General features: G+C 47.2%; 27 non-coding genes and 7 pseudogenes across 27 annotated transcripts in view; all 34 read right to left on the reverse strand.

Moving 5' to 3' along the window:
* Window positions 1–99: 99 nt before the first annotated feature.
* LOC146290514 (5S ribosomal RNA) lies at window positions 100–218 on the reverse strand. Its single transcript, XR_014757133.1, has one exon. It is a non-coding gene; the product is annotated as a 5S ribosomal RNA (ribosomal RNA).
* Window positions 219–398: 180 nt separating this feature from the next.
* LOC146290515 (5S ribosomal RNA) lies at window positions 399–517 on the reverse strand. The gene has a single exon (XR_014755748.1). It is a non-coding gene; the product is annotated as a 5S ribosomal RNA (ribosomal RNA).
* Window positions 518–691: 174 nt separating this feature from the next.
* On the reverse strand, window positions 692–810 carry LOC146290516 (5S ribosomal RNA). The gene has a single exon (XR_014757701.1). It is a non-coding gene; the product is annotated as a 5S ribosomal RNA (ribosomal RNA).
* A 206-nt stretch (window positions 811–1,016) lies between these two features.
* On the reverse strand, window positions 1,017–1,135 carry LOC146290517 (5S ribosomal RNA; annotated as a pseudogene).
* Window positions 1,136–1,309: 174 nt separating this feature from the next.
* On the reverse strand, window positions 1,310–1,428 carry LOC146290518 (5S ribosomal RNA). The gene has a single exon (XR_014757908.1). It is a non-coding gene; the product is annotated as a 5S ribosomal RNA (ribosomal RNA).
* A 164-nt stretch (window positions 1,429–1,592) lies between these two features.
* Window positions 1,593–1,711, reverse strand: LOC146290519 (5S ribosomal RNA). Its single transcript, XR_014755749.1, has one exon. It is a non-coding gene; the product is annotated as a 5S ribosomal RNA (ribosomal RNA).
* A 174-nt stretch (window positions 1,712–1,885) lies between these two features.
* On the reverse strand, window positions 1,886–2,004 carry LOC146290520 (5S ribosomal RNA). Its single transcript, XR_014755750.1, has one exon. It is a non-coding gene; the product is annotated as a 5S ribosomal RNA (ribosomal RNA).
* Window positions 2,005–2,186: 182 nt separating this feature from the next.
* On the reverse strand, window positions 2,187–2,305 carry LOC146290521 (5S ribosomal RNA). The gene has a single exon (XR_014755751.1). It is a non-coding gene; the product is annotated as a 5S ribosomal RNA (ribosomal RNA).
* Window positions 2,306–2,479: 174 nt separating this feature from the next.
* Window positions 2,480–2,598, reverse strand: LOC146290522 (5S ribosomal RNA). The gene has a single exon (XR_014758068.1). It is a non-coding gene; the product is annotated as a 5S ribosomal RNA (ribosomal RNA).
* Window positions 2,599–2,770: 172 nt separating this feature from the next.
* On the reverse strand, window positions 2,771–2,889 carry LOC146290523 (5S ribosomal RNA). Its single transcript, XR_014757134.1, has one exon. It is a non-coding gene; the product is annotated as a 5S ribosomal RNA (ribosomal RNA).
* Window positions 2,890–3,061: 172 nt separating this feature from the next.
* On the reverse strand, window positions 3,062–3,180 carry LOC146290524 (5S ribosomal RNA). The gene has a single exon (XR_014755752.1). It is a non-coding gene; the product is annotated as a 5S ribosomal RNA (ribosomal RNA).
* A 168-nt stretch (window positions 3,181–3,348) lies between these two features.
* On the reverse strand, window positions 3,349–3,478 carry LOC146290525 (5S ribosomal RNA; annotated as a pseudogene).
* Window positions 3,479–3,660: 182 nt separating this feature from the next.
* Window positions 3,661–3,779, reverse strand: LOC146290526 (5S ribosomal RNA; annotated as a pseudogene).
* Window positions 3,780–3,971: 192 nt separating this feature from the next.
* Window positions 3,972–4,090, reverse strand: LOC146290527 (5S ribosomal RNA). The gene has a single exon (XR_014757136.1). It is a non-coding gene; the product is annotated as a 5S ribosomal RNA (ribosomal RNA).
* A 178-nt stretch (window positions 4,091–4,268) lies between these two features.
* LOC146290528 (5S ribosomal RNA) lies at window positions 4,269–4,387 on the reverse strand. The gene has a single exon (XR_014755754.1). It is a non-coding gene; the product is annotated as a 5S ribosomal RNA (ribosomal RNA).
* A 174-nt stretch (window positions 4,388–4,561) lies between these two features.
* On the reverse strand, window positions 4,562–4,680 carry LOC146290529 (5S ribosomal RNA). The gene has a single exon (XR_014757702.1). It is a non-coding gene; the product is annotated as a 5S ribosomal RNA (ribosomal RNA).
* Window positions 4,681–4,880: 200 nt separating this feature from the next.
* Window positions 4,881–4,999, reverse strand: LOC146290530 (5S ribosomal RNA). Its single transcript, XR_014758079.1, has one exon. It is a non-coding gene; the product is annotated as a 5S ribosomal RNA (ribosomal RNA).
* Window positions 5,000–5,181: 182 nt separating this feature from the next.
* LOC146290531 (5S ribosomal RNA) lies at window positions 5,182–5,300 on the reverse strand. The gene has a single exon (XR_014755755.1). It is a non-coding gene; the product is annotated as a 5S ribosomal RNA (ribosomal RNA).
* A 174-nt stretch (window positions 5,301–5,474) lies between these two features.
* Window positions 5,475–5,593, reverse strand: LOC146290532 (5S ribosomal RNA; annotated as a pseudogene).
* Window positions 5,594–5,769: 176 nt separating this feature from the next.
* Window positions 5,770–5,888, reverse strand: LOC146290533 (5S ribosomal RNA). Its single transcript, XR_014757909.1, has one exon. It is a non-coding gene; the product is annotated as a 5S ribosomal RNA (ribosomal RNA).
* A 168-nt stretch (window positions 5,889–6,056) lies between these two features.
* LOC146290534 (5S ribosomal RNA) lies at window positions 6,057–6,175 on the reverse strand. Its single transcript, XR_014755756.1, has one exon. It is a non-coding gene; the product is annotated as a 5S ribosomal RNA (ribosomal RNA).
* A 174-nt stretch (window positions 6,176–6,349) lies between these two features.
* LOC146290535 (5S ribosomal RNA) lies at window positions 6,350–6,468 on the reverse strand. The gene has a single exon (XR_014755757.1). It is a non-coding gene; the product is annotated as a 5S ribosomal RNA (ribosomal RNA).
* A 182-nt stretch (window positions 6,469–6,650) lies between these two features.
* LOC146290536 (5S ribosomal RNA) lies at window positions 6,651–6,769 on the reverse strand. Its single transcript, XR_014755758.1, has one exon. It is a non-coding gene; the product is annotated as a 5S ribosomal RNA (ribosomal RNA).
* A 174-nt stretch (window positions 6,770–6,943) lies between these two features.
* LOC146290537 (5S ribosomal RNA) lies at window positions 6,944–7,062 on the reverse strand. The gene has a single exon (XR_014758069.1). It is a non-coding gene; the product is annotated as a 5S ribosomal RNA (ribosomal RNA).
* A 172-nt stretch (window positions 7,063–7,234) lies between these two features.
* Window positions 7,235–7,353, reverse strand: LOC146290538 (5S ribosomal RNA). The gene has a single exon (XR_014755760.1). It is a non-coding gene; the product is annotated as a 5S ribosomal RNA (ribosomal RNA).
* Window positions 7,354–7,521: 168 nt separating this feature from the next.
* Window positions 7,522–7,651, reverse strand: LOC146290539 (5S ribosomal RNA; annotated as a pseudogene).
* Window positions 7,652–7,835: 184 nt separating this feature from the next.
* LOC146290540 (5S ribosomal RNA) lies at window positions 7,836–7,954 on the reverse strand (annotated as a pseudogene).
* Window positions 7,955–8,140: 186 nt separating this feature from the next.
* LOC146290541 (5S ribosomal RNA) lies at window positions 8,141–8,259 on the reverse strand. Its single transcript, XR_014757137.1, has one exon. It is a non-coding gene; the product is annotated as a 5S ribosomal RNA (ribosomal RNA).
* A 186-nt stretch (window positions 8,260–8,445) lies between these two features.
* On the reverse strand, window positions 8,446–8,564 carry LOC146290542 (5S ribosomal RNA). Its single transcript, XR_014757138.1, has one exon. It is a non-coding gene; the product is annotated as a 5S ribosomal RNA (ribosomal RNA).
* Window positions 8,565–8,746: 182 nt separating this feature from the next.
* Window positions 8,747–8,865, reverse strand: LOC146290543 (5S ribosomal RNA). The gene has a single exon (XR_014755761.1). It is a non-coding gene; the product is annotated as a 5S ribosomal RNA (ribosomal RNA).
* A 174-nt stretch (window positions 8,866–9,039) lies between these two features.
* On the reverse strand, window positions 9,040–9,158 carry LOC146290544 (5S ribosomal RNA). Its single transcript, XR_014757703.1, has one exon. It is a non-coding gene; the product is annotated as a 5S ribosomal RNA (ribosomal RNA).
* Window positions 9,159–9,372: 214 nt separating this feature from the next.
* LOC146290545 (5S ribosomal RNA) lies at window positions 9,373–9,491 on the reverse strand (annotated as a pseudogene).
* Window positions 9,492–9,665: 174 nt separating this feature from the next.
* Window positions 9,666–9,784, reverse strand: LOC146290546 (5S ribosomal RNA). Its single transcript, XR_014757910.1, has one exon. It is a non-coding gene; the product is annotated as a 5S ribosomal RNA (ribosomal RNA).
* Window positions 9,785–9,958: 174 nt separating this feature from the next.
* The window catches only part of LOC146290547 (5S ribosomal RNA), a 119-nt gene continuing 77 nt past the window's right edge, over window positions 9,959–10,000 (reverse strand). Inside the window, exon 1 of the ribosomal RNA XR_014755762.1 lies at window positions 9,959–10,000. This exon is cut by the window's right edge and continues 77 nt beyond it. This is a non-coding gene — a ribosomal RNA (5S ribosomal RNA).

The following is a 10,000-nucleotide window of genomic DNA, read 5'->3' on the forward strand; positions in this document are numbered from 1 at the left end:
CTCTCTCTCGTGTCAAAATGAAAACAGCTTCCAGCCCCTTTCATGAAGGACTACTTGTGCATATTGCAAGATGTCAGTTTCTAAGTGAATGAGCAAAAGAGCATACAGCACCTGGTATTCCCAGGCGGTCTCCCATCCAAGTACTAACCAGGCCCGACCCTGCTTAGCTTCCGAGATCAGACGAGATCGGGCGTTGCCAGGCTGGTATGGCCGTACAAAATAAGTTGACAACCATAGGCTACTTATCCATATACAGATTTAGCAATTGACAATGCAAGGTGGTCTCTCTCTCTCTCTCTCTCTCTCTCGTGTCAAAATGAAAACAGCTTCCAGCCCCTTTCATGAAGGACTACTTGTGCATATTGCAAGATGTCAGTTTCTAAGTGAATGAGCAAAAGAGCATACAGCACCTGGTATTCCCAGGCGGTCTCCCATCCAAGTACTAACCAGGCCCGACCCTGCTTAGCTTCCGAGATCAGACGAGATCGGGCGTTGCCAGGCTGGTATGGCCGTACGAAATAAGTTGACAACCATAGGCTACTTATCCATATACAGATTTAGCAATTGACAATGCAAGGTAGTCTCTCTCTCTCTCTCTCTCGTGTCAAAATGAAAACAGCTTCCAGCCCCTTTCATGAAGGACTACTTGTGCATATTGCAAGATGTCAGTTTCTAAGTGAATGAGCAAAAGAGCAGACAGCACCTGGTATTCCCAGGCGGTCTCCCATCCAAGTACTAACCAGGCCCGACCCTGCTTAGCTTCCGAGATCAGACGAGATCGGGCGTTGCCAGGCTGGTATGGCCGTACGAAATAAGTTGACAACCATAGGCTACTTATCCATATACAGATTTAGCAATTGACAATGCAAGGTAGTCTCTCTCTCTCTCTCTCTCTCTCTCTCTCTCTCTCTCTCTCTCTCTCTCTCGTGTCAAAATGAAAACAGCTTCCAGCCCCTTTCATGAAGGACTACTTGTGCATATTGCAAGATTTCAGTTTCTAAGTGAATGAGCAAAAGAGCAGACAGCACCTGGTATTCCCAGGCGGTCTCCCATCCAAGTACTAACCAGGCCCGACCCTGCTTAGCTTCCGAGATCAGACGAGATCGGGCGTTGCCAGGCTGGTATGGCCGTACCAAATAAGTTGACAACCAAAGGCTACTTATCCATATACAGATTTAGCAATTGACAATGCAAGGTAGTCTCTCTCTCTCTCTCTCTCGTGTCAAAATGAAAACAGCTTCCAGCCCCTTTCATGAAGGACTACTTGTGCATATTGCAAGATGTCAGTTTCTAAGTGAATGAGCAAAAGAGCATACAGCACCTGGTATTCCCAGGCGGTCTCCCATCCAAGTACTAACCAGGCCCGACCCTGCTTAGCTTCCGAGATCAGACGAGATCGGTCGTTGCCAGGCTGGTATGGCCGTACGAAATAAGTTGACAACCATAGGCTACTTATCCATATACAGATTTAGCAATTGACAATGCAAGGTGGTCTCTCTCTCTCTCTCTCGTGTCAAAATGAAAACAGCTTCCAGCCCCTTTCATGAAGGACTACTTGTGCATATTGCAAGATGTCAGTTTCTAAGTGAATGAGCATACAGCACCTGGTATTCCCAGGCGGTCTCCCATCCAAGTACTAACCAGGCCCGACCCTGCTTAGCTTCCGAGATCAGACGAGATCGGGCGTTGCCAGGCTGGTATGGCCGTACGAAATAAGTTGACAACCATAGGCTACTTATCCATATACAGATTTAGCAATTGACAATGCAAGGTAGTCTCTCTCTCTCTCTCTCTCGTGTCAAAATGAAAACAGCTTCCAGCCCCTTTCATGAAGGACTACTTGTGCATATTGCAAGATGTCAGTTTCTAAGTGAATGAGCAAAAGAGCATACAGCACCTGGTATTCCCAGGCGGTCTCCCATCCAAGTACTAACCAGGCCCGACCCTGCTTAGCTTCCGAGATCAGACGAGATCGGGCGTTGCCAGGCTGGTATGGCCGTACGAAATAAGTTGACAACCATAGGCTACTTATCCATATACAGATTTAGCAATTGACAATGCAAGGTAGTCTCTCTCTCTCTCTCTCTCTCTCTCTCGTGTCAAAATGAAAACAGCTTCCAGCCCCTTTCATGAAGGACTACTTGTGCATATTGCAAGTTGTCAGTTTCTAAGTGAATGAGCAAAAGAGCATACAGCACCTGGTATTCCCAGGCGGTCTCCCATCCAAGTACTAACCAGGCCCGACCCTGCTTAGCTTCCGAGATCAGACGAGATCGGGCGTTGCCAGGCTGGTATGGCCGTACGAAATAAGTTGACAACCATAGGCTACTTATCCATATACAGATTTAGCAATTGACAATGCAAGGTAGTCTCTCTCTCTCTCTCTCTCGTGTCAAAATGAAAACAGCTTCCAGCCCCTTTCATGAAGGACTACTTGTGCATATTGCAAGATGTCAGTTTCTAAGTGAATGAGCAAAAGAGCATACAGCACTTGGTATTCCCAGGCGGTCTCCCATCCAAGTACTAACCAGGCCCGACCCTGCTTAGCTTCCGAGATCAGACGAGATCGGGCGTTGCCAGGCTGGTATGGCCGTACGAAATAAGTTGACAACCATAGGCTACTTATCCATATACAGATTTAGCAATTGACAATGCAAGGTAGTCTCTCTCTCTCTCTCTCGTGTCAAAATGAAAACAGCTTCCAGCCCCTTTCATGAAGGACTACTTGTGCATATTGCAAGATGTCAGTTTCTAAGTGAATGAGCAAAAGAGCATACAGCACCTGGTATTCCCAGGCGGTCTCCCATCCAAGTACTAACCAGGCCCGACCCTGCTTAGCTTCCGAGATCAGACGAGATCGGGCGTTGCCAGGCTGGTATGGCCGTACAAAATACGTTGACAACCATAGGCTACTTATCCATATACAGATTTAGCAATTGACAATGCAAGGTAGTCTCTCTCTCTCTCTCTCGTGTCAAAATGAAAACAGCTTCCAGCCCCTTTCATGAAGGACTACTTGTGCATATTGCAAGATGTCAGTTTCTAAGTGAATGAGCAAAAGAGCATACAGCACCTGGTATTCCCAGGCGGTCTCCCATCCAAGTACTAACCAGGCCCGACCCTGCTTAGCTTCCGAGATCAGACGAGATCGGGCGTTGCCAGGCTGGTATGGCCGTACGAAATAAGTTGACAACCACAGGCTACTTATCCATATACAGATTTAGCAATTGACAATGCAAGGTGGTCTCTCTCTCTCTCGTGTCAAAATGAAAACAGCTTCCAGCCCCTTTCATGAAGGACTACTTGTGCATATTGCAAGATTTCAGTTTCTAAGTGAATGAGCAAAAGAGCATACAGCACCTGGTATTCCCAGGCGGTCTCCCATCCAAGTACTAACCAGGCCCGACCCTGGCCCGACCCTGCTTAGCTTCCGAGATCAGACGAGATCGGGCGTTGCCAGGCTAGTATGGCCGTACGAAATAAGTTGACAACCATAGGCTACTTATCCATATACAGATTTAGCAATTGACAATGCAAGGTAGTCTCTCTCTCTCTCTCTCTCTCTCTCTCGTGTCAAAATGAAAACAGCTTCCAGCCCCTTTCATGAAGGACTACTTGTGCATATTGCAAGATGTCAGTTTCTAAGTGAATGAGCAAAAGAGCATACAGCACCTGGTATTCCCAGGCGGTCTCCCATCCAATTACTAACCAGGCCCGACCCTGCTTAGCTTCCAAGATCAGACGAGATCGGGCGTTGCCTGGCTGGTATGGCCGTACGAAATAAGTTGACAACCATAGGCTACTTATCCATATACAGATTTAGCAATTGACAATGCAAGGTAGTCTCTCTCTCTCTCTCTCTCTCTCTCTCTCTCTCTCTCGTGTCAAAATGAAAACAGCTTCCAGCCCCTTTCATGAAGGACTACTTGTGCATATTGCAAGATGTCAGTTTCTAAGTGAATGAGCAAAAGAGCATACAGCACCTGGTATTCCCAGGCGGTCTCCCATCCAAGTACTAACCAGGCCCGACCCTGCTTAGCTTCCGAGATCAGACGAGATCGGGCGTTGCCAGGCTGGTATGGCCGTACAAAATAAGTTGACAACCATAGGCTACTTATCCATATACAGATTTAGCAATTGACAATGCAAGGTGGTCTCTCTCTCTCTCTCTCTCTCTCGTGTCAAAATGAAAACAGCTTCCAGCCCCTTTCATGAAGGACTACTTGTGCATATTGCAAGATGTCAGTTTCTAAGTGAATGAGCAAAAGAGCATACAGCACCTGGTATTCCCAGGCGGTCTCCCATCCAAGTACTAACCAGGCCCGACCCTGCTTAGCTTCCGAGATCAGACGAGATCGGGCGTTGCCAGGCTGGTATGGCCGTACGAAATAAGTTGACAACCATAGGCTACTTATCCATATACAGATTTAGCAATTGACAATGCAAGGTAGTCTCTCTCTCTCTCTCTCTCGTGTCAAAATGAAAACAGCTTCCAGCCCCTTTCATGAAGGACTACTTGTGCATATTGCAAGATGTCAGTTTCTAAGTGAATGAGCAAAAGAGCAGACAGCACCTGGTATTCCCAGGCGGTCTCCCATCCAAGTACTAACCAGGCCCGACCCTGCTTAGCTTCCGAGATCAGACGAGATCGGGCGTTGCCAGGCTGGTATGGCCGTACGAAATAAGTTGACAACCATAGGCTACTTATCCATATACAGATTTAGCAATTGACAATGCAAGGTAGTCTCTCTCTCTCTCTCTCTCTCTCTCTCTCTCTCTCTCTCTCTTTCGTGTCAAAATGAAAACAGCTTCCAGCCCCTTTCATGAAGGACTACTTGTGCATATTGCAAGATTTCAGTTTCTAAGTGAATGAGCAAAAGAGCAGACAGCACCTGGTATTCCCAGGCGGTCTCCCATCCAAGTACTAACCAGGCCCGACCCTGCTTAGCTTCCGAGATCAGACGAGATCGGGCGTTGCCAGGCTGGTATGGCCGTACAAAATAAGTTGACAACCATAGGCTACTTATCCATATACAGATTTAGCAATTGACAATGCAAGGTGGTCTCTCTCTCTCTCTCTCTCTCTCTCTCGTGTCAAAATGAAAACAGCTTCCAGCCCCTTTCATGAAGGACTACTTGTGCATATTGCAAGATGTCAGTTTCTAAGTGAATGAGCAAAAGAGCATACAGCACCTGGTATTCCCAGGCGGTCTCCCATCCAAGTACTAACCAGGCCCGACCCTGCTTAGCTTCCGAGATCAGACGAGATCGGGCGTTGCCAGGCTGGTATGGCCGTACGAAATAAGTTGACAACCATAGGCTACTTATCCATATACAGATTTAGCAATTGACAATGCAAGGTAGTCTCTCTCTCTCTCTCTCTCGTGTCAAAATGAAAACAGCTTCCAGCCCCTTTCATGAAGGACTACTTGTGCATATTGCAAGATGTCAGTTTCTAAGTGAATGAGCAAAAGAGCAGACAGCACCTGGTATTCCCAGGCGGTCTCCCATCCAAGTACTAACCAGGCCCGACCCTGCTTAGCTTCCGAGATCAGACGAGATCGGGCGTTGCCAGGCTGGTATGGCCGTACCAAATAAGTTGACAACCAAAGGCTACTTATCCATATACAGATTTAGCAATTGACAATGCAAGGTAGTCTCTCTCTCTCTCTCTCTCTCGTGTCAAAATGAAAACAGCTTCCAGCCCCTTTCATGAAGGACTACTTGTGCATATTGCAAGATGTCAGTTTCTAAGTGAATGAGCAAAAGAGCATACAGCACCTGGTATTCCCAGGCGGTCTCCCATCCAAGTACTAACCAGGCCCGACCCTGCTTAGCTTCCGAGATCAGACGAGATCGGTCGTTGCCAGGCTGGTATGGCCGTACGAAATAAGTTGACAACCATAGGCTACTTATCCATATACAGATTTAGCAATTGACAATGCAAGGTGGTCTCTCTCTCTCTCTCTCTCTCGTGTCAAAATGAAAACAGCTTCCAGCCCCTTTCATGAAGGACTACTTGTGCATATTGCAAGATGTCAGTTTCTAAGTGAATGAGCATACAGCACCTGGTATTCCCAGGCGGTCTCCCATCCAAGTACTAACCAGGCCCGACCCTGCTTAGCTTCCGAGATCAGACGAGATCGGGCGTTGCCAGGCTGGTATGGCCGTACGAAATAAGTTGACAACCATAGGCTACTTATCCATATACAGATTTAGCAATTGACAATGCAAGGTAGTCTCTCTCTCTCTCTCTCTCGTGTCAAAATGAAAACAGCTTCCAGCCCCTTTCATGAAGGACTACTTGTGCATATTGCAAGATGTCAGTTTCTAAGTGAATGAGCAAAAGAGCATACAGCACCTGGTATTCCCAGGCGGTCTCCCATCCAAGTACTAACCAGGCCCGACCCTGCTTAGCTTCCGAGATCAGACGAGATCGGGCGTTGCCAGGCTGGTATGGCCGTACGAAATAAGTTGACAACCATAGGCTACTTATCCATATACAGATTTAGCAATTGACAATGCAAGGTAGTCTCTCTCTCTCTCTCTCTCTCTCTCTCGTGTCAAAATGAAAACAGCTTCCAGCCCCTTTCATGAAGGACTACTTGTGCATATTGCAAGTTGTCAGTTTCTAAGTGAATGAGCAAAAGAGCATACAGCACCTGGTATTCCCAGGCGGTCTCCCATCCAAGTACTAACCAGGCCCGACCCTGCTTAGCTTCCGAGATCAGACGAGATCGGGCGTTGCCAGGCTGGTATGGCCGTACGAAATAAGTTGACAACCATAGGCTACTTATCCATATACAGATTTAGCAATTGACAATGCAAGGTAGTCTCTCTCTCTCTCTCTCTCGTGTCAAAATGAAAACAGCTTCCAGCCCCTTTCATGAAGGACTACTTGTGCATATTGCAAGATGTCAGTTTCTAAGTGAATGAGCAAAAGAGCATACAGCACTTGGTATTCCCAGGCGGTCTCCCATCCAAGTACTAACCAGGCCCGACCCTGCTTAGCTTCCGAGATCAGACGAGATCGGGCGTTGCCAGGCTGGTATGGCCGTACGAAATAAGTTGACAACCATAGGCTACTTATCCATATACAGATTTAGCAATTGACAATGCAAGGTAGTCTCTCTCTCTCTCTCTCGTGTCAAAATGAAAACAGCTTCCAGCCCCTTTCATGAAGGACTACTTGTGCATATTGCAAGATGTCAGTTTCTAAGTGAATGAGCAAAAGAGCATACAGCACCTGGTATTCCCAGGCGGTCTCCCATCCAAGTACTAACCAGGCCCGACCCTGCTTAGCTTCCGAGATCAGACGAGATCGGGCGTTGCCAGGCTGGTATGGCCGTACGAAATAAGTTGACAACCACAGGCTACTTATCCATATACAGATTTAGCAATTGACAATGCAAGGTGGTCTCTCTCTCTCTCGTGTCAAAATGAAAACAGCTTCCAGCCCCTTTCATGAAGGACTACTTGTGCATATTGCAAGATTTCAGTTTCTAAGTGAATGAGCAAAAGAGCATACAGCACCTGGTATTCCCAGGCGGTCTCCCATCCAAGTACTAACCAGGCCCGACCCTGGCCCGACCCTGCTTAGCTTCCGAGATCAGACGAGATTGGGCGTTGCCAGGCTAGTATGGCCGTACGAAATAAGTTGACAACCATAGGCTACTTATCCATATACAGATTTAGCAATTGACAATGCAAGGTAGTCTCTCTCTCTCTCTCTCTCTCTCTCTCTCGTGTCAAAATGAAAACAGCTTCCAGCCCCTTTCATGAAGGACTACTTGTGCATATTGCAAGATGTCAGTTTCTAAGTGAATGAGCAAAAGAGCATACAGCACCTGGTATTCCCAGGCGGTCTCCCATCCAATTACTAACCAGGCCCGACCCTGCTTAGCTTCCAAGATCAGACGAGATCGGGCGTTGCCTGGCTGGTATGGCCGTACGAAATAAGTTGACAACCATAGGCTACTTATCCATATACAGATTTAGCAATTGACAATGCAAGGTAGTCTCTCTCTCTCTCTCTCTCTCTCTCTCTCTCGTGTCAAAATGAAAACAGCTTCCAGCCCCTTTCATGAAGGACTACTTGTGCATATTGCAAGATGTCAGTTTCTAAGTGAATGAGCAAAAGAGCATACAGCACCTGGTATTCCCAGGCGGTCTCCCATCCAAGTACTAACCAGGCCCGACCCTGCTTAGCTTCCGAGATCAGACGAGATCGGGCGTTGCCAGGCTGGTATGGCCGTACAAAATAAGTTGACAACCATAGGCTACTTATCCATATACAGATTTAGCAATTGACAATGCAAGGTGGTCTCTCTCTCTCTCTCTCTCTCTCTCTCTCTCGTGTCAAAATGAAAACAGCTTCCAGCCCCTTTCATGAAGGACTACTTGTGCATATTGCAAGATGTCAGTTTCTAAGTGAATGAGCAAAAGAGCATACAGCACCTGGTATTCCCAGGCGGTCTCCCATCCAAGTACTAACCAGGCCCGACCCTGCTTAGCTTCCGAGATCAGACGAGATCGGGCGTTGCCAGGCTGGTATGGCCGTACAAAATAAGTTGACAACCATAGGCTACTTATCCATATACAGATTTAGCAATTGACAATGCAAGGTGGTCTCTCTCTCTCTCTCTCTCTCTCTCTCGTGTCAAAATGAAAACAGCTTCCAGCCCCTTTCATGAAGGACTACTTGTGCATATTGCAAGATGTCAGTTTCTAAGTGAATGAGCAAAAGAGCATACAGCACCTGGTATTCCCAGGCGGTCTCCCATCCAAGTACTAACCAGGCCCGACCCTGCTTAGCTTCCGAGATCAGACGAGATCGGGCGTTGCCAGGCTGGTATGGCCGTACGAAATAAGTTGACAACCATAGGCTACTTATCCATATACAGATTTAGCAATTGACAATGCAAGGTAGTCTCTCTCTCTCTCTCTCTCGTGTCAAAATGAAAACAGCTTCCAGCCCCTTTCATGAAGGACTACTTGTGCATATTGCAAGATGTCAGTTTCTAAGTGAATGAGCAAAAGAGCAGACAGCACCTGGTATTCCCAGGCGGTCTCCCATCCAAGTACTAACCAGGCCCGACCCTGCTTAGCTTCCGAGATCAGACGAGATCGGGCGTTGCCAGGCTGGTATGGCCGTACGAAATAAGTTGACAACCATAGGCTACTTATCCATATACAGATTTAGCAATTGACAATGCAAGGTAGTCTCTCTCTCTCTCTCTCTCTCTCTCTCTCTCTCTCTCTCTCTCTCTCTCTCTCTCTCTCGTGTCAAAATGAAAACAGCTTCCAGCCCCTTTCATGAAGGACTACTTGTGCATATTGCAAGATTTCAGTTTCTAAGTGAATGAGCAAAAGAGCAGACAGCACCTGGTATTCCCAGGCGGTCTCCCATCCAAGTACTAACCAGGCCCGACCCTGCTTAGCTTCCGAGATCAGACGAGATCGGGCGTTGCCAGGCTGGTATGGCCGTACCAAATAAGTTGACAACCAAAGGCTACTTATCCATATACAGATTTAGCAATTGACAATGCAAGGTAGTCTCTCTCTCTCTCTCTCTCGTGTCAAAATGAAAACAGCTTCCAGCCCCTTTCATGAAGGACTACTTGTGCATATTGCAAGATGTCAGTTTCTAAGTGAATGAGCAAAAGAGCATACAGCACCTGGTATTCCCAGGCGGTCTCCCATCCAAGTACTAACCAGGCCCGACCCTGCTTAGCTTCCGAGATCAGACGAGATCGGTCGTTGCCAGGCTGGTATGGCCGTACGAAATAAGTTGACAACCATAGGCTACTTATCCATATACAGATTTAGCAATTGACAATGCAAGGTGGTCTCTCTCTCTCTCTCTCTCGTGTCAAAATGAAAACAGCTTCCAGCCCCTTTCATGAAGGACTACTTGTGCATATTGCAAGATGTCAGTTTCTAAGTGAATGAGCAAAAGAGCATACAGCACCTGGTATTCCCAGGCGGTCTCCCATCCAAG

The sequence above is a fragment of the Hypomesus nipponensis genome, chromosome 5 (genome assembly GCF_054491055.1).
Source record: "Hypomesus nipponensis isolate SF chromosome 5, ASM5449105v1, whole genome shotgun sequence".
NCBI lineage: Eukaryota > Metazoa > Chordata > Actinopteri > Osmeriformes > Osmeridae > Hypomesus > Hypomesus nipponensis.